The following is a 21,817-nucleotide window of genomic DNA, read 5'->3' as shown; positions in this document are numbered from 1 at the left end:
CTCTTCATATTTTTCACACCTTTTCAGGCTCTTCATGTTTTTCCACACCACTTCATGCTCCTCCTATTTTTCAGACCGTTTCTTGCTCCTCATATTTTTGACACCTTTTGAAGCTTTGCATATATTTCACAACTTTTCAGGCTCTTCATGTTTTTGAACACCGCTTCATGCTCCTCCTATTTTTCAGACCGTATCATGCTCCTCATATTTTTCACACCTTTTGAAGATCTTCATATTTTTCACACCTTTTCAGGCTCTTCATATTTTTGAACACGACTTCATGCTCCTCCTATTTTTCAGACCGTTTCATGCTCCTCTCATTTTTGACCCCTCTTTAAGCTTTGCATATTTTTCACAACTTTTCAGTCACTTCATGTTTTTGAACAGCGCTTCATGCTCCTCCTATTTTTCAGACCGTATCATGCTCCTCATATTTTTCACACCTTTTGAAGTTCTGTATATTTTCCACACCTTTTCAGGCTCTTCATTTTTTTCAACACTACTTGTTGCTCCTCCTATTTTTTAGAACGTTTCATACTCATCTAATTTTTGACACCTTCGGAGGCTCTTCATATTTTTACACCTTTTGAGGCTCTTCATATTTTTCACATTTTTGAAGCTCTTCATATTTTTCACACGATTTCAGACTCTTCATGTTTTTCAAAACCGCTTTATGCTCCTGCTATTTATCATACCATTTCATACTCCTCATATTTTTGACACGTTTTGAGGCTCTTCATATTTTTCACACATTTTCAGGCTCTTCATGTTTTTGAACTCCGCTTCATGCTCCTCCTATTTTTTCTACCGTATCATGCTCCTCATATTTTTCACACCTTTTGAAGCTTTTCATATTTTTCTCACCTTTTCAGGCTCTTCATGTTTTTGAACAGCATTTCATGCTCCTCCTATTTTTCAGAGAGTTTCATGCTCCTCATGTATATCACACCTTTTGAAGGTCTTCATATTTTTCACACCTTTTCAGGCTCTTCATGTTTTTCCACATCACTTCATGCTTCTCCTATTTTTCTGACCGTTTCATGCTCCTCATGGATTTCACACATTTTTAAGCTCTTCATATTTTTCACACCTTTTCAGGCTCTTCATGTTTTTGATCACCGTTTCATGCTCCTCCTATTTTTCAGACCGTTTCATGCTCCTCATATTTTTGACAACTTTTGAAGCTCTTCATATTTTTCACACCTTTTCAGACTCTTCATGTTTTTCAACATCGCTTCATGCTCCTCCTATTTTTCAGACAGTTTCATACTCTTCATATTTTTGACACCTTTTGAAGCTCTTCATATATTTCACATCTTTTGAAGTCATTCATATTTTTCACGCCTTTTCAGGCTCTTCATGATTTTCAACACCGATTCATGCTCCTCGAATTTTTCAGACCCTTTCATGCTCATCTCACTTTTTACACTTTTTGAAGCTCTTCATTTTTTTCACACATTTTGAAGCTCTTCATATTTTTCATATTTTTGAAGCTCTTCATTTTTTAACGCGTTTTCAGACTCTTCATGTTTTTCAACACCGCTTCATGCTCCTGCTATTTTTCAGATGGTTTCATGCTCCTCATATTTTTGACAAGTTTTGAGGCTTTCATATTTTTCACACCCTTTCAGGCTCTTCATGTTTTTGAACACCGTTTCATAATCCTACTATTTTTCACCGTATCATGCTCCTCATATTTTTGACACCTTTTTAAGCTCTTCATATTTTTCACACCTTTTCAGGTTCTTCATGTTTTTCAACACCGCTTCATGCACCTCCTATTTTTCAGAACGTTTCATGCTCCTCGTATTTTTGACACCTTTTGATGCTCTTCATATTTTTCACACCTTTTCCGGCTATTCATGTTTTTCAAGAACGCTTAATGCTCCTCCTATTTTTCAGACCGTTTCTTGCACCTCATATATTTCACACCATTTGAAGCTCTTCATATTTTTCACACATTTTCAGGCTTTTCATTTTTTTCAACACCACTTCATGCTCCTCCTATTTTTCAGACGTTTCATGCTCATCTCATTTTGACACCTTTTGAAGCTCTTCATATTTTTCACACCTTTTCTTTATCTTCATGATTTTCAACACCGCTTCATGCTCCTCCTATTTTTCAGACCGTTTCATGCTCATCTCATTTTTGACACCTTTTGAAGCTCTTCATATTTTTCACACCTTTTGAAGCTCTTCATATTTGTCACATTTTTGAAGCTCTTCATATTTTTCACATGATTTCCGACTCTTCATGTTTTTCAACACCGCTTCATGCTCCTGCTATTTATCATACCGTTTCATACTCCTCATATTGTTGACACCTTTTGAGGCTCTTCATATTATTCACACCTTTTCATGCTCTTCATTTTTTTCAACACCACTTCATGCTCCTCCTATTTTTCAGACCGTTTCATGCTCATCTAATTTTTAACACCTTTTGAAGTTCTTCATATTTTTCACACCTTTTGAAGCTCTTCATATTTTTCACACCTTTTCCGGCTATTCATGTTTTTCAAGAACGCTTAATGCTCCTCCTATTTTTCAGACCGTTTCTTGCACCTCATATATTTCACACCTTTTGAAGCTCTTCATATTTTTCACACCTTTTCAGGCTCTTCATGTTTTTCAACACCGCTTCATGCTCCGCCTATTTTACAGACCGTTTCATTCTCTTCATTTTTTTGACACCTGTTAAAGCTCCTCCTATAATTCACACCTTTTCAGGCTTTTCATTTTTTTCAACACCACTTCATGCTCCTCCTATTTTTCAGACCGTTTTATGCTCCACATATTTTTCACACCTTTTGAAGCTCTTCATATTTTTCACACCTTTTCAGGCTCTTCATATTTTTAAACACTGCTTCATGCTCCTCCTATTTTGCAGACCGTTTCATGCTCCTCATATTTTTGACAGATTTTGAAGCTTTTCATATTTTTCACACCTTTTCAGGCTCTTCAAGTTTAACATCACTTCATGCTCCTCCTTTTTGCAGACCTTTTCATGCTCCTCATATTTTTGACACCTTTTGATGATCCTCATATTTTTCACACCTTTTCAGTCTCTTTTTTTTCAACACCACTTCATGCTCCTCCTATTTTTCAAACCGTTTCATGCTCATCTCATTTTTGACACATTTTGAAGCTTTTCATATTTTTCACATCTTTTGAAGCTTTTCATATTTTTCACACCTTTTCAGGCTCTACTTGTTTTTCAACACCGCTTCATGCTCCTAATATTTTTCAGACCGTTTCTTGCACCTCATATATTTCACACCTTTTGAATCTCTTCATATTTTTCACACCTTTTCAGGCTCTTCATGTTTTTCAACACTGCTTCATGCTCCTCCTTTTTTCAGACCGTTTCATGCTCCTCATATTTTTGACAATTTTGAGGCTTTTCATAATTTTCACACCTATTCAGGCTCTTCATGTTTTTCCACATCACTTCATGCTTCTCCTATTTTTCAGACCGTTTCATGCTCCTCATGTATTTCACACATTTTGAAGCTCTTCATATTTTTCACACCTTTTCAGGCTCTTCATGTTTTTGATCACCGTTTCATACTCCTCCTATTTTTCAGACCATTTCATGCTCCTCATATTTTTGACAACTTTTGAGGCTCTTCATATTTTTCACACCTTTTCAGACACTTCATATTTTTCAACATCGCTTCATGCTCCTCCTATTTTTCAGACCGTTTCATACTCCTCATATTTCTGACACCTTTTGAAGCTCTTCATATTTTCGACACCTTTTCAGGCTCTTCATGTTTTTCAACACCGCTTCATGATCCTCCGATTTTTCAAATCGTTTCATGCTCCTCATATTTTGACACCTTTTGAAGCTCTTCATATTTTTCACACCTTTTCAGGCTCTTCATGTTTTTGAACACTTCTTCCTGCTCCTCCTCTTTTTCAGACCGTTTCATGCTCCTCATATTCTTGACACCTTTTGAAGCTCTTCATATTTTTCACAACTTTTCAGGCTCTTCATGTTTTTCAACACCGCTTCATGCACGTCCTATTTTTTAGACCGTTTCATGCTCATCTCAATTTTGACACCTTTTGAAGCTTTTCATATTTTTCACAACTTTTCAGGCTCTTCATGTTTTTGAACACCACTTCATGTTAATCCTATTTTTCAAACCATATCATGCTCCTCATATTTTTCACACCTTTTGAAGCTCTTCATATATTTCACACCTTTTCAGGCTCTTCATGTTTTTGTACACCGCTTCATGCTCCTCCTATTTTTCAGACCGTTTCTTGCTCCTCATATTTTTGACACCTTTTGAAGCTTTGCATATTTTTCACACCTTTTCAGGCTCTTCATGTTTTTGAACACCGCTTCATGCTCCTAATATTTTTCAGACCGTTTCATGCTCATCTCATTTTTGACACCTTTTGAAGCTTTTCATATTTTTCACATCTTTTGAAGCTTTTCACATTTTTCACACCTTTTCAGGCTCTTCATGTTTTTCAACACTGCTTCATGCTCCTCCTCTTTTTCAGACCGTTTCATGCTCCTCATATTTTTGACAATTTTGAGGCTTTTCATATTTTTCACACCTATTCAGGCTCTTCATGTTTTTCCACATCACTTCATGCTTTTCCTATTTTTCAGACCATTTCATGCTCCTCATGTATTTCACACATTTTGAAGCTCTTCATATTTTTCACACCTTTTCAGGCTCTTCAACTTTTTGCACACCGCTTCATGCTCCTCCTATTTTTCACACCGTTTCATGCTCCTCTCATTATTGACACATTTCGAAGCTATTCATATTTTTCACACCTTTGGAAGCTCTTCATATTTTTCACACATTTTCAGGCTTTTCATGTTTTCAACACCGCTTCATACTCCTCCTTTTTTTCAGACCGTTTCATGCTCCTCATATTTTTGACACCTTTTAATGCTCTTCATATTTTTCACACCTTTTCAGGCTCTTCATGTTTTTCAACCTTGCTTCATGTTCCTCCTATTTTTCAGATCGTTTCATGCTTTTCATATTTTTGACACCTTTTGAAGGTCTTAATATTTTTCACACCTTTTCAGGCTCTTCATGTTTTCAACACCGTTTCATGCTCCACGTAGTTTTCAGACCGTTTCATGCTCCTCATATTTTTAACACCTTTTGAAGCTCTTCATATTTTTCACACCTTTTCAGGCTCTTCATGTTTTTGCACACCGCTTCATGCTCCTCCTCTTTTTCACACAGTTTCATGCTCCTCTCATTATTGACACATTTTGAAGCAATTCATATTTTTCACACCTTTGGAAGCTCTTCATATTTTTCACACATTTTCAGGCTTTTCATGTTTTCAACACTGCTTCATGCTCCTCCTTTTATTCAGACCGTTTCATGCTCCTCATATTTTTGACTCCTTTTAATGCTCTTTATATTTTTCACACTTGTCATGCTCTTCATGTTTTCAACACCGTTTCATGCTCCACGTATTTTTCAGACCGTTTCATGCTCCTCATATTTTTCACAGCTTTTGAAGCTGTTCATATTTTTCACATCTTTTCAGGCTCTTCATGTTTTGGAACACCGTTTCAAGCCCCTCTTATTTTTCAGACCGTTTCATGCTCCTCATATTTTTGACACCTTTTAATGCTCTTCATATTTTTCACACCTTTTCAGTTTCTTCATGTTTTTCAACACCGTTTCATGCTCCTCCTATTTTTCAGACCGTTTCATGCTCCTCATATTTTTGACACCTTTTGAAGCTCTTCTTTTTTTTTTCACTCTTTTGAAGCTCTTCATATTTTTCACACCTTTTCAGGCTCTTCATGCTTTTAAACAACACTTCATGCTCCTCCTATTTTTCAGACCGCTTCATGCTCATCTCATTTTTCACACCTTTTGAAGCTGTTCATATTATTCACACGTTTTCAGGTTCTTCATGTTTTTCATCTCCGCTTCATGCTCCTCCGATTTTTCAGACCTTTTCATGCTCCACATATTTTTGACACGTTTTGAAACTCTTCATATTTTTCACACCTTTTTAGGCTCTTCCTGTTTTTGAACACAGTTTCATGCTCCTCCTATTTTTCAGACCGTTTCATGCTCCTCATATATTTGACACCTTTTGAAGCTCTTCATAGTTTTCAAACCTTTTCCGGCTCTTCATGTTTTTCAATACCACTACATGCTCCTCCTATTTTTCAGACCGTTTCATGCTCATCTCATTTTTGACACCTTTTCAAGCTCTTTATATTTTTCACACTTTTGACGCTCTTCATATTTTTCACACCTTTTCAGGCTCTTCATGTTTTTGAACACTGCTTCATGCTCCTCATATTTTTCAGATCGTTTCATGCTCCTCATATTTTTGACACCTTTGAAACTCTTCATATTTTTCACACCTTTTCTGGCTCCTCATGTTTTTGAACACCGCTTCATGCTCCTCATATTTTTCAGATCGTTTCATGCTCCTCATATTTTTGACACCTTGTGACGCTCTTCCTATTTTTCATACCTTTTTAAGGTCTTCGTATTTTTCACACGTTTTCAGTCTCTTCATGTTTTTCAACACCGTTTCATGCTCCTCCTATTTTTCAGACCGTTTCATGCTCTTCATATTTTTCACACCTTTTGAAGCTCTTCATATTTTTCACACCTTTTCAGGCTCTTCATGTTTTTGAACACCGTTTCATGCTCCTCCTATTTTTCAGACGTTTCATGCTCCTCATATTTTTAACACGTTTTGAAGCCCTTCATATTTTTCACACCTTTTCAGGCTCTTCATGTTTTTCAACACCACTTCATGCTCCTACTATTTTTCAGACCGTTTTATGCTCCTCGTATTTTTCACGCCTTTTAAAGATCTTCATATTTTTCACACCTTTTCAAGCTCTCATGATTTTGAACACAGCTTCATGCTCCTCCTATTTTTCAGAACGTTTCATGCTCCTCATGTATTTCACACCTTTTGAAGCTCTTCCTATTTTTCACACCTATTCAGGCTCTTCATATATTTGAAAACCTTTTCATGCTCCTCCTATTTTTCAGACCGTTTCATGCTCCACATATTTCTGACAGCTTTGAAGATCCTCATATTTTTCACACCTTTTGAGGCTCGTCATGTTTTTGAACACCGCTTCATGCTCCTCATATTTTTCAGATCGTTTCATGCTCCTCATATTTTTGACACCTTTTGAAGCTCTTCGTATTTTTCACACATTTTCAGTGTCTTAATGTTTTTCAACACTACTTCATGCTCCTTCTATTTTTCAGACCGTTTCATGTTCCTCATATTTTTGACACCATTTGATTCTCTTCATATTTTTCACACCTTTTTTGGCTCTTCATGCTTTTCAATACCGCCTCATGCTACTGCTATATTTCAGACCGTTTCATGCTCCTCATATTTTTGACACCTTTTGAAGCTCTTCACATTTTTCACACCTTTTAAGACGCTTCATGTTTTTGAACACTGCTTCATGTTCCTCCTCTTTTTCCGACCGTTTCATGCTCATCTCATTTTTGACACCTTTTGAAGCTCTTCATATTTTTCACACCTTTGAAGCTCTTCATATTTTTCATATTTTAGAAGCTCTTCATATTTTCACACGTTTTCAGACTTTTCATGTTTTTCAACACCGCTTCATGCCCCTGCTATTTTTCAGACCGTTTCATGCTCCTCATGTATTTCACACCTTTTGAAGCTCTTCATTTTTTTCACACCTTTTCAGGCTCTTCATGTTTTTCAACACCGCTTCATGCACCTCTATTTTTCACACCGTTTCATGCTCATCTCATTTTTGACACCTTTTGAAGCTTTTCATATTTTTCACAACTTTTCAGGCTCTTCATGTTTTTGAACACCGCTTCATGCTCCTCCTATTTTTCAGACCGTATCATGCTCCTCATATTTTTCACAACTTTTGAAGCTCTTCATATTTTTCACACCTTTTCAGGCTCTTCATATTTTTGAACACGACTTCATGCTCTTCCTATTTTTCAGACCGTTTCATGCTCATCTCATTTTTGACACCTTTTGAAGCTTTGCATATTTTTCACAACTTTTCAGGCTCTTCATGTTTTTGAACACCGCTTCATGCTCCTTCTATTTTTCAGACCGTATCATGCTCCTCATATTTTTCACACCTTTTGAAGCTCTTCCTATTTTTCACACCTTTTCAGGCTCTTCATGTTTTTGAACACCGTTTCATGCTGCGCCTATATTTCAGACAGTTTCATGCTCCTCATATTTTTGACACCTTTTGAAGCTCTTCATATTTTTCACAGCTTTTGAAGCTCTTCGTATTTTTCCCACGTTTTCAAGCTCTTCATGTTTTTGAACACCGCTTCTTGCGACTCCTATTTTTCAGACCGTTTCATGCTCCTCATATTTTTGACACCTTTTGAAGCTCATCATATTTTTCACACATTTTCAGGCTTTTCATGTTTTTCACCACCGCTTCATGCTCCTCCTATTTTTCAGACCGTTTCATGCTCCCCATATTTTAGACAACTTCTGAAGCTCTTCATATTTTTCACACCTTTTCAGCTCTTCATGTTTGTCAACACCACTTCATGCTCCTCCTATTTTTCAGACCGTTTCATTCTCCTCATATATTTGACTTCTTTTGAAGCTCTTCATATATTTCATACATTTTCAGGCTCTTCAACTTTTTGCACACCGCTTCATGCTCCTCCTATTTTTCACACCGTTTCATGCTCCTCTCATTATTGACACATTTCGAAGCTATTCATATTTTTCACACCTTTGGAAGCTCTTCATATTTTTCACACATTTTCAGGCTTTTCATGTTTTCAACACCGCTTCATACTCCTCCTTTTTTTCAGACCGTTTCATGCTCCTCATATTTTTGACACCTTTTAATGCTCTTCATATTTTTCACACCTTTTCAGGCTCTTCATGTTTTTCAACACCGCTTCATGCTCCTCCTATTTTTCAGACTGTTTCATGCTCCTCATATTTTTGACACCTTTTGAAGCTCTTCATATTTTTCACACCTTTTCAAGCTCTTCATGTTTTTCAACCTTGCTTCATGTTCCTCCTATTTTTCAGATCGTTTCATGCTTTTCATATTTTTGACACCTTTTGAAGGTCTTAATATTTTTCACACCTTTTCAGGCTCTTCATGTTTTCAACACCGTTTCATGCTCCACGTATTTTTCAGACCGTTTCATGCTCCTCATATTTTTAACACCTTTTGAAGCTCTTCATATTTTTCACACCTTTTCAGGCTCTTCATGTTTTTGCACACCGCTTCATGCTCCTCCTCTTTTTCACACAGTTTCATGCTCCTCTCATTATTGACACATTTTGAAGCAATTCATATTTTTCACACCTTTGGAAGCTCTTCATATTTTTCACACATTTTCAGGCTTTTCATGTTTTCAACACCGCTTCATGCTCCTCCTTTTATTCAGACCTTTTCATGCTCCTCATATTTTTGACTCCTTTTAATGCTCTTTATATTTTTCACACTTGTCATGCTCTTCATGTTTTCAACACCGTTTCATGCTCCACGTATTTTTCAGACCGTTTCATGCTCCTCATATTTTTCACAGCTTTTGAAGCTGTTCATATTTTTCACATCTTTTCAGGCTCTTCATGTTTTGGAACACCGTTTCAAGCCCCTCTTATTTTTCAGACCGTTTCATGCTCCTCATATTTTTGACACCTTTTAATGCTCTTCATATTTTTCACACCTTTCCAGTTTCTTCATGTTTTTCAACACCGTTTCATGCTCCTCCTATTTTTCAGACCGTTTCATGCTCCTCATATTTTTGACACCTTTTGAAGCTCTTCTTTTTTTTCACTCTTTTGAAGCTCTTCATATATTTCACACCTTTTCAGGCTCTTCATGCTTTTAAACAACACTTCATGCTCCTCCTATTTTTCAGACCGCTTCATGCTCATCTCATTTTTCACACCTTTTGAAGCTGTTCATATTATTCACACGTTTTCAGGTTCTTCATGTTTTTCATCTCCACTTCATGCTCCTCCGATTTTTCAGACCTTTTAATGCTCCACATATTTTTGACACGTTTTGAAACTCTTCATATTTTTCACACCTTTTTAGGCTCTTCCTGTTTTTGAACACAGTTTCATGCTCCTCCTATTTTTCAGACCGTTTCATGCTCCTCATATATTTGACACCTTTTGAAGCTCTTCATAGTTTTCAAACCTTTTCCGGCTCTTCATGTTTTTCAATACCACTACATGCTCCTCCTATTTTTCAGACCGTTTCATGCTCATCTCATTTTTGACACCTTTTCAAGCTCTTTATGTTTTTCACACCTTTTGACGCTCTTCATATTTTTCACACCTTTTCAGGCTCTTCATGTTTTTGAACACTGCTTCATGCTCCTCATATTTTTCAGATCGTTTCATGCTCCTCATATTTTTGACACCTTTGAAACTCTTCATATTTTTCACACCTTTTCTGGCTCCTCATGTTTTTGAACACCGCTTCATGCTCCTCATATTTTTCAGATCGTTTCATGCTCCTCATATTTTTGACACCTTGTGACGCTCTTCATATTTTTCATACCTTTTTAAGGTCTTCGTATTTTTCACACGTTTTCAGTCTCTTCATGTTTTTCAACACCGTTTCATGCTCCTCCTATTTTTCAGACCGTTTCATGCTCTTCATATTTTTCACACCTTTTGAAGCTCTTCATATTTTTCACACCTTTTCAGGCTCTTCATGTTTTTGAACACCGTTTCATGCTCCTCCTATTTTTCAGACGTTTCATGCTCCTCATATTTTTAACACGTTTTGAAGCCCTTCATATTTTTCACACCTTTTCAGGCTCTTCATGTTTTTCAACACCACTTCATGCTCCTACTATTTTTCAGACCGTTTTATGCTCCTCGTATTTTTCACGCCTTTTAAAGATCTTCATATTTTTCACACCTTTTCAAGCTCTCATGATTTTGAACACAGCTTCATGCTCCTCCTATTTTTCAGAACGTTTCATGCTCCTCATGTATTTCACACCTTTTGAAGCTCTTCCTATTTTTCACACCTATTCAGGCTCTTCATATATTTGAAAACCTTTTCATGCTCCTCTTATTTTTCAGACCGTTTCATGCTCCACATATTTCTGACAGCTTTGAAGATCCTCATATTTTTCACACCTTTTGAGGCTCGTCATGTTTTTGAACACCGCTTCATGCTCCTCATATTTTTCAGATCATTTCATGCTCCTCATATTTTTGACACCTTTTGAAGCTCTTCATATTTTTCACACATTTTCAGTGTCTTAATGTTTTTCAACACTACTTCATGCTCCTTCTATTTTTCAGACCGTTTCATGTTCCTCATATTTTTGACACCATTTGATTCTCTTCATATTTTTCACACCTTTTTTGGCTCTTCATGCTTTTCAATACCGCCTCATGCTACTGCTATATTTCAGACCGTTTCATGCTCCTCATATTTTTGACACCTTTTGAAGCTCTTCACATTTTTCACACCTTTTAAGACGCTTCATGTTTTTGAACACTGCTTCATGTTCCTCCTCTTTTTCCGACCGTTTCATGCTCATCTCATTTTTGACACCTTTTGAAGCTCTTCATATTTTTCACACCTTTGAAGCTCTTCATATTTTTCATATTTTAGAAGCTCTTCATATTTTCACACGTTTTCAGACTTTTCATGTTTTTCAACACCGCTTCATGCCCCTGCTATTTTTCAGACCGTTTCATGCTCCTCATGTATTTCACACCTTTTGAAGCTCTTCATTTTTTTCACACCTTTTCAGGCTCTTCATGTTTTTCAACACCGCTTCATGCACCTCTATTTTTCACACCGTTTCATGCTCATCTCATTTTTGACACCTTTTGAAGCTTTTCATATTTTTCACAACTTTTCAGGCTCTTCATGTTTTTGAACACCGCTTCATGCTCCTCCTATTTTTCAGACCGTATCATGCTCCTCATATTTTTCACACCTTTTGAAGATCTTCATATTTTTCACACCTTTTCAGGCTCTTCATATTTTTGAACACGACTTCATGCTCTTCCTATTTTTCAGAGCGTTTCATGCTCCTCTCATTTTTGACACCTTTTGAAGCTTTGCATATTTTTCACAACTTTTCAGGCTCTTCATGTTTTTGAACACCGCTTGATGCTCCTTCTATTTTTCAGACCGTATCATGCTCCTCATATTTTTCACACCTTTGAAGCTCTTCATATTTTTAACATTTTTGAAGCTCTTCATAATTTTCAAACGATTTCAGACTCTTCATGTTTTTCAACACTGCTTCATGCTCTGCTATTTTTCAGACCGTTTCCTGCTCCTCATATATTTGATACATTTTGAAGCACTTCATAGTTTTCACACCTTTTCAGGCTCTTCAAGTTTTTGAACACCGCTTCATGCTCCTCCTATTTTTCAGACCGTTTCATGCTCCTCATGTATTTCACACCTTTTGAAGCTCTTCGTATTTTTCACACCTTTTCAGGCTCTTCATGTTTTTGAAAACCGCTTCATGCTCCTACTATTTTTCAGACCGTTTCATGCTCCTCATATTTTTGACACCTATTGAAGCTCTTCATATTTTTCACACCTTTTCAGGCTCTTCATGTTTTTGAACAATGCTTCATGCTCCTCCTATATTTCAGACCGTCATACTCCTCATATTTTTGACACCTTTTGAAGCTCTTCATATTTTTCACACCTTTTCAGGCTCTTCATGTTTTTGAACAACGCTTCATGCTCCTCCTATTTTTCAGACCGTTTCATGCTCCTCATGTATTTCACACCTTTTGAAGCTCTTCATATTTTTCACACCTTTTCAGGCTCTTCACGTTTTTGAACACCGCTTCATGCTCCTCCTTTTTTTCAGACCGTCATGCTCCTCATATTTTTGACACCTTTTGAAGCTCTTCATATTTTTCACACCTTTCAGGCTCTTCATGTTTTTGAACAACGCTTCGTGGTCCTCCTATTTTTCAGACCGTTTCATGCTCCTCATGTATTTCACACCTTTTGAAGCTCTTCATATTTTTCACACATTTTCAGGCTCTTCATGTTTTTGAATACCGCTTCATCCTCCTCCTATTTTTCAGACCTTTTCATGCTCCTCATATTTTTCACAACTTTTGAAGCTCTTCATATTTTTGACACCTTTTGAAACTCTTCATATTTTTCAAACCTTTTTCGGCTCTTTATGAATTTTAAAACTGCTTCATGCTGCTCCTATTTTTCACACCGTTTCATGCTCATCTCATTTTTGACAACTTTTGAGGCTCTTCATATTTTTCACATTTTTGAAGCTCTTCATATTTTTCACACGTTTTCAGGCTCTTCATGTTTTGCAACACCGCTTCATGCTCCTGCTATTTTTCAGACCGTTTCATACTCCTCATATTTTTGACAAGTTTTGAGGCTCTTCATATTTTTCAAACCTTTTCAGCTCTTCATGTTTTTGAACACCGCTTCATGCCCCTCCTCTTTTTCAGACCGTTTCATGCTCATCATGTATTTCACAGCTTTTGAACCTCTTCATATTTTGCTCAACTTTTCAGGCTCTTCATGTTTTTCACAACCACTTCTTGCTCCTCCTATTTATCAGACCGTTTCATGCACTTCTCATTGTTTACACCTTTTGAAGCTCTTCATATTTTTCACAGCTTTTCAGTCTCACCATGTTTTTCAACACCGCTTCATGCTCCTCCTGTTTTTCAGAACGTTTCATGCTCCTCATATTTTCGACACCTTTTGAAGCTCTTCATATTTTTCACACCTTTTCAGGCTCTTCATATTTTTGAACACCGGCTCATGCTCCTCCTATTTTTCAGACCGTTTAATGCTCCTCATATTTTCGACACCTTTTGAAGCTCTTCATATTTTTCACAGCTTTTCAGTCTCACCATGTTTTTCAACACCGCTTCATGCTCCTCCTATGTTTCAGACCGTTTAATCCTCCTCATTTATTTCACACCTTTTGAATCACTTCATATTTTTCACACCTTTTCAGGCTCTTCATGTTTTTGAACACCATTTCATACTCCTCCTATGTTGCAGACCGTTTCATTCTCCTCATATTTTTGACACCTTTTGAAGCTCTTCATATTTTTCACACCTTTTGATGCTCTTCATATTTCTCACAGGTTTTCAGGCTCTTCATGTTTTTCAACACCACTCCATGCTCCTCCTATTTTTCACACCGTTTCGTTCTCCTCATATTTTTCACACCTTTTGAAGCTCCTCATATATTTCAAACCTTTTCAGGCTCTTCATTTTTTGAACACCACTTAATCCTCCTCCTGTTTTTCAGACCGTTTCATTCTCATCTCATTTTGACACCTTTTGAAGCTCTTCATATATTTCACACCTTTTGAAGCTCTTCATATTTTTCACAAGCTTTCAGGCTCTTCATGTTTTTCAACACCGCTTCATTATCCTCCTGTTTTTCAGACCGTTTCATGCGCATCTCATTTTGACACCTTTTGAAACTCTTCATATTTTTCACACATTTTCAGGCTCTTCATGATTTTCAACACTGCTTCATGCTCCTCCTATTTTTCAGACCTTTTCATGCTCATCTCTTTTTTCACACCTTTTGAAACTCTTCATATTTTTCACACTTTTTGAAGGTCTTCATATTTTTCACACGTTTTCAGGCTCTTCATGATTTTCAACACCACTTCATGCTCCTCCTATTTTTCTGACCGTTTCATTCTCCTCATATTTTTGACACCTTTGAAGCACTTCATATATTTCACACCTTTTCAGGCTTTTCATTTTTTCAACCCCACTTCATGCTCCTCCTATTTTTCAGACCGGTTCATGCTCATCTCATTTTGATACCTTTTGAAGCTCTTCATATTTCTCATATTTTTGAAGCTCTTCTTATTTTCACACGTTTTCAGACTCTTCATGTTATTCAACACCACTTCATGCTCCTGCAATTTTTCAGACCGTTTCATGCTCCTCATATTTTTGACACTTTTTGAAGCTTTTACTATTTTTCACACCTTTTCAGGCTCTTCTTGTTTTTGAACACCGTTTCATAATCCTCCTATTTTTCAGACCATTTCTTGCTCCTCATATTTTTCACACCTTTTGAAGCTCTTCATATTTTTCACAACTTTTCAGGCTCTTAATGTTTTTCCACACCACTTCATGCTTTTCCTATTTTTCAGCCCGTTTCATGCTCCTCATGTATTTCACAGCTTTTGAATCTCTTCATGTTTTTCACACCTTTTCAGGCTCTTCATGTTTTTGATCACCGTTTCATGCTCCTCCTATTTTTCAGACCGTTTCATGCTCCTCATATTTTTGACACCTTTTGAAGCTCTTCATATATTTCACACCTTTTCAGGCTCTTCATGTTTTACAACACCGCTTAATGATCCTCTATTTTTCAGACCGCTTCATGCTCCTCATATTTTAGACACCTTTTGAAGCTCTTCATATTTTTCACACCTTTTCATGCTCTTGATGATTTTCAACACCGCTTCATTCTCCTCCTGTTTTTCAGACCGTTTAATCCTCCTCATGTATTTCACACCTTTTGAAGCTCTTCATATATTTCACACCTTTTCAGGCTTTTCATTTTTTTCAACACCACTTCAAGCTCCTCCTATTTTTCAGACCGTTTCATTCTCATCTCATTTTTGACACCTTTTGAAGCTCTTCATGTTTTTCACACCTTTTGAAGCTCTTCATATTTTTCATATTTTTGAAAGTCTTCATATTTTCACACCTTTTCAGACTCTTCATGTTTTTCAACACCACTTCATGCTCCTCCTAATTTTCAGACCGTTTCATGCTCCTCATATTTTCACACCTTTTGAAGCTCTTCATATTTTTCACACCTTTCACGCTCTTCATGTTTTTGAAAATAGCTTCATGCTCCTCCTATTTTTCAGACCGTTTCATGCTCCTCATATTTTTGACACCTTTTGTAGCTCTTCATATTTTTCACACGTTTTCAGGCTCTTCATGTTTTTCAACACCTTTTCATGATCCTCCTATATTTCAGACCGTTTCATACTCCTCATATATTTGACACCTTTTGAAGCTCTTCATATATTTCACACCTTTTCAGGCTCTTAATGTTTTTCAACACCACTTCATGCTCCTCGTATTTTTTAGACCGTTTTATGCTCCTCATATTTTTGACACCTTTAGAAGCTTTTCATATTTTTCACACTTTTCAGGCTCTTCATGTTTTTCAACACCACTTCATGTTCCTCATATTTTTAAGACCGTTTCTTGCTCCTCATATTTTTGACACCTTTAGAAGCTCTTCATATTTTTTCACATTTTTCAGGCTCTTCATGTTTTTCAACACCGCTTCATGCTCCTCCTATTTTTGAGACCGTTTATTCCTCCTCATGTATTTCACACCTTTTGAAGCTCTTCATATTTTTCACATATTTTCAGGCTCTTCATGTTTTGAACACCGTTTCTTGCTCCTCCTATTTTGCAGACCGATTCATGCTCCTCATATTTTGGACAATTTTGAAGCTCTTCATATTTTTCACACCTTTTCAGGCTCTTCATGTTTTTCAACACCACTTCATGCTACTTCTATTTTTCAGAGAGTTTCATGCTCTTCATGTATTTCACACCTTTTGAAGCTCTTCATATTTTTCACACCATTTCAGGCTCTTCATGATTTTCAACACCGCTTCATGCTCCTCCTATTTTTCAGACCTTTTCATGCTCATCTCATTTTGACACCTTTTGAAGCTCTTCATATTTTTTCACATTTTTCAGGCTCTTCATGTTTTTCAACACCGCTTCATGCTCCTCCTATTTTTCAGACCGTTTCATGCTCCTCATATTTTGGACACTTTTTGAAGCTCTTCATATTTTTCACACCTTTTCAGGCTCTTCATGTTTTTCAACACCACTTCATGCTACTTCTATTTTTCAGAGAGTTTCATGCTCTTCATGTATTTCACACCTTTTGAAGCTCTTCATATTTTTCAAACCATTTCAGGCTCTTCATGATTTTCAACACCGCTTCATGCTCCTCCTATTTTTCAGACCTTTTCATGCTCATCTCATTTTGACACCTTTTGAAGCTCTTCATATTTTTCACACTTTTTCAGGCTCTTCATGTTTTTCAACACGGCTTCATGCTCTTAATATTTTTCAGAAAGTTTCATGCTCCTCATATATTTGACACCTTGTGAAGCTCTTCCTATTTTTCACACCTTTTCAGGCTCTTCTTGTTTTTCAACATCGTTTCATGCTCCTCCTATTTTTCAGGCCGCTTCAGGCTCCTCATGTATTTCACACCTTTTCAAGCTCTTCATATTTTTCACACTTTTTCAGGCTCTTTATGTTTTTCAACACGGCTTCATGCTCTTAATATTTTTCAGAAAGTTTCATGCTCCTCATATATTTGACACCTTTAGAAGCTCTTCATATTTTTCACACCTTTTCAGGCTGTTCATGTTTTTCAACAACGCTTCATGCTCCTCCTATTTTTCAGACCGTTTAATCCTCCTCATGTATTTCACACCTTTTGAAGCTCTTCATATTTGTTACACCTTTTCAGGCTATTCATGTTTTTGAACACCGTTTCATGCTCCTCCTATTTTGCAGACCGTTTCATTCTCCTCATATTTTTGACACCTTTTGAAGCTCTTCATATATTTCAAACCTTTTCAGGCTTTTCATTTTTTTCAACACCACTTCATGCTTCTCCTATTTTTCAGAGCGTTTCATGCTCATCTGATTTTGACACCTTTTAAAGCATTTCATATTTTTCATATTTTGAAGGTCTTCATATTTTCACACCTTTTCAGACTCTTCATGTTTTTCAACACCGCTTCATCCTCCTCCTATTTTTCAGACCGTTTCATTCTCCTCATATTTTTGACACCTTTTGAAACACTTCATATTTTTCACACGTTTTCAGGCTCTTCATGTTTTTCAACACCGCTTCATGCTCCTCCTATTTTTCAGACCGTTTCATGCTCCTCATATTTTTAACACCTTTTGAAGCTCTTCATATTTTTCACACTTTTTCAGGCTCTTCATGTTTTTCAACACGGCTTCATGCTCTTCATATATTTCAGAACGTTTCATGCTCCTCATGTTTTTGACACCTTTTGAAGCTCTTCATATTTTTCACACCTTTTCAGGCTCTTCATGTTTTTCAACACCGATTCATGCTTCTAATATTTTCAGACCGTTTCCTGCACCTCATATATTTCACACCTTTTGAAACTCTTCATATTTTTCACACCTTTTCAGGCTCTTCATGATTTTCAACACCGCTTCATGCTCCTCCTGTTTTTCAGACAGTTTCATGCTCATCTCATTTTTGACACATTTTGAAGCTCTTCATATTTTTCACACCTTTTGAAGCACTTCATATTTCTGATATTTTTGAAGCTCTTCTTATTTTCACACGTTTTCAGACTCTTCATGTTTTTCAACACCACTTCAAGCTCCTGCAATTTTTCAGTCCGTTTCATGCTCCTCATATTTTTGACACTTTTTGAGGCTTTTACTATTTTTCACACCTTTTCAGGCTCTTCTTGTTTTTGAACACAGTTTCATAATCCTCCTATTTTTCAGACCATTTCTTGCTCCTCATATTTTTCACACCTTTTGAAGCTCTTCATATTTTTCACAACTTTTCAGGCTCTTAATGTTTTTCCACACCCCTTCATGCTTCTCCTATTTTTCAGCCCGTTTCATGCGCCTCATGTATTTCACAGCTTTTGAATCTCTTCATGTTTTTCACACCTTTTCAGGCTCTTCATGTTTTTGGTCACCGTTTCATGCTCCTCCTATTTTTCAGACCGTTTCATGCTCCTCATATTTTTGACACCTTTTGAATCTCTTCATATATTTCACACTTTTTCAGGCTCTTCATGTTTTTGAACACCAGTTCATGCTCCTCCTATTTTTTAGACCATTTAATGCTCCTCATCTATTTCACACCTTTTGAAACTCTTCATATTTTTCACACATTTTCAGGCTCTTGATGTTTTTCAACACCACTTCATTCTCCTCCTCTTTTTCAGAACGTTTCATGCTCCTGATATATTTGACACCTTTTGAAGCTCTTCATATATTTCACACCTTTTCAGGCTCTTCATGTTTTAGAACACCGCTTCATGCTCCTCCTATTTTTCAGACCGTTTAATGCTCCTCATGTATTTCACACCTTTTGAAGCTCTTCATATTTTTCACACCTTTTCAGGCTCTTGATGATTTTCAACACCGCTTCATTCTCCTCCTGTTTTTCAGACCGTTTCATGCTCATCTCATTTTGACACCTTTTGAAGCTCTTCATATTTTTCACACTTTTTCAGGCTCTTCATGTTTTTCAACACGGCTTCATGCTCTTAATATTTTTCAGAAAGTTTCATGCTCCTCATATTTTTGACACCTTTTGAAGCTCTTCATATTTTTCACACCTTTTCAGGATCTTCATGTTTTTCAACACCGATTCATGCTTCTAATATTTTCAGACCGTTTCCTGCACCTCATATATTTCACACCTTTTGAAACTCTTCATATTTTTCACACATTTTCAGGCTCTTCATGATTTTCAACACCGCTTCATGCCCCTCCTGTTTTTCAGACAGTTTCATGCTCATCTCATTTTTGACACTTTTTGAAGCTCTTCATATTTTTCACACCTTTTGAAGCGCTTCATATTTTTCATATTTTTGAAGCTCTTCATATTTTCACACTTTTCAGACACTTCATGATTTTCAACACCGCTTCATGCTCCTGCTATTTTTCAGATCGTTTCAAGCTTCTCATGTATCTCACACCTTTTGAAGCTCTTCATATATTTCACACCTTTTCAGGGTTTTCATTTTTTTCAACACCACTTCATGCTCTTCCTATTTTTCAGACCTTTTCATGCTCATCTCTTTTTTCACACCTTTTGAAACTCTTAATATTTTTCACTCTTTTTGAAGGTCTTCATATTTTTCACACGTTTTCAGGCTCTTCATGTTTTTCAACACCCCTTCATGCTCCTCCTATTTTTCAGACCGTTTCATTCTCCTCATATTTTTGACACCTTTGAAGCACTTCATATATTTCACACCTTTTCAGGCTTTTCATTTTTTCAACCCCACTTCATGCTCCTCCTATTTTTCAGACCGGTTCATGCTCATCTCATTTTGATACCTTTTGAAGCTCTTCATATTTCTCATATTTTTGAAGCTCTTCTTATTTTCCCCCGTTTTCAGACTCTTCATGTTTTTCAACACCACTTCAAGCTCCTGCAATTTTTCAGACCGTTTCATGCTCCTCATATTTTTGACACTTTTTGAGGCTTTTACTATTTTTCACACCTTTTCAGGCTCTTCTTGTTTTTGAACACCGTTTCATAATCCTCCTATTTTTCAGACCGTTTCATGCTCCTCTTATTTTTGACACCTTTTGAAGCTCCTCATATATTTCACACCTTTTGAAGCTCTTCATATATTTAACACTTTTTTAGACTCTTCACGTTTTTCAACTCCACTTCATGCTCCTCCTATTATTCAGACCGTTTCATGCTCCTCATAATTTTGACACCTTTTGAAGCTCTTCATATTTTTCACACCTTTTCAGGCTCTTCATTTTTTTCAACACCAATTCATGCTCCTCCTATTTTTCAGACCTTTTCATGCTGCTCATGTATTTCACACCTCTTGACGCTCTGCATATTTTTCAAACCTTTTCAGGCTCTTCATGTTTTTGAACACCGCTTGTTGATCCTCCTATTTTTCAGACCGCTTCATGGTCCTCAAATGTTTGACACTTTTTGTAGCTCTTCATATTTTTCACACCATTTCAGGCTGTTCATGGTTTTCTACACCGCTTCATGATCCTCCTATTTTTCAGACTGTTTCATGCTCATCATACTTTTGACACCTTTTGAAGCTCTTCATGTTTTTGAACATCTTTTCATGCTCCTCCTATATTTCAGAATGTTTCATGCTCCTCATGTATTTCACACCTTTTCAAGCTCTTCATATTTTTTACAACTTTTCAGGCTCTTCATGTCTTTGAACACCGCTTCATGTTCCTTCTATTTTTCAGACCGTTTCATGCTCCTCATGTATTTCACACCTTTTGAAGCTCTTCATTTTTTTCACACCTTTTCAGGCTCTTCATGTTTTTCAACACCGCTTCAGGCTCCTCCTATTTTTCAGACCGTTTCATGCTCCTCATGTATTTCACACCTTTTGAAGCTCTTCATTTTTTTCACACCTTTTCAGGCTCTTCATGTTTCTGAACATAGTTTCATGCTCCTCGTATTTTTCAGAACGTTTCATGCTCCTCCTATTTTTCAGACTGTTTCATGCTCCTCATGTATTTCACACCTTTTGAAGCTCTTCATATTTTTCACACGTTTTCAGGCTCTTCATGTTTTTGATCACCGTTTCATGCTCCTCCTATTTTTCAGACCGTTTCATGCTCCTCATATTTTTGACACCTTTAGAAGCTCTTCATATTTTTCACACCTTTTCAGGCTCTTCATGTTTTTGAACACTGCTTCATGCTCCTCCAATTTTTCAGACCGTTTCATGCACCTCGTATTTTACAGCTTTTGAAGCTCTTCATATTTTTCACAACTTTTCAGGCTCTTCGTGTTTTTGAATACCGTTTCATGCTCCTCCAATTTTTCAGACCATTTATTGCTCCTCATATTTTTGATACCTTTTGAAGCTCTACATAATTTTCACACCATTTCAGGCTCTTCATGTTTTTGAAAACCGCTTCATGCTCCTCATATTTTTGTCACCTTTTGAAGCTCTTCATATTTTTCACACCTTTTCAGGCTCTTCATGTTTTTGAACACCGATTCATGCTCTTCCCATTTTTCAGACCGTTTAATGT

The sequence above is a fragment of the Dama dama genome, chromosome 26 (assembly GCF_033118175.1).
Source record: "Dama dama isolate Ldn47 chromosome 26, ASM3311817v1, whole genome shotgun sequence".
Classification (NCBI taxonomy): Eukaryota; Metazoa; Chordata; class Mammalia; order Artiodactyla; family Cervidae; genus Dama; species Dama dama.
Note: the sequence above shows the minus strand (reverse complement) of the source record.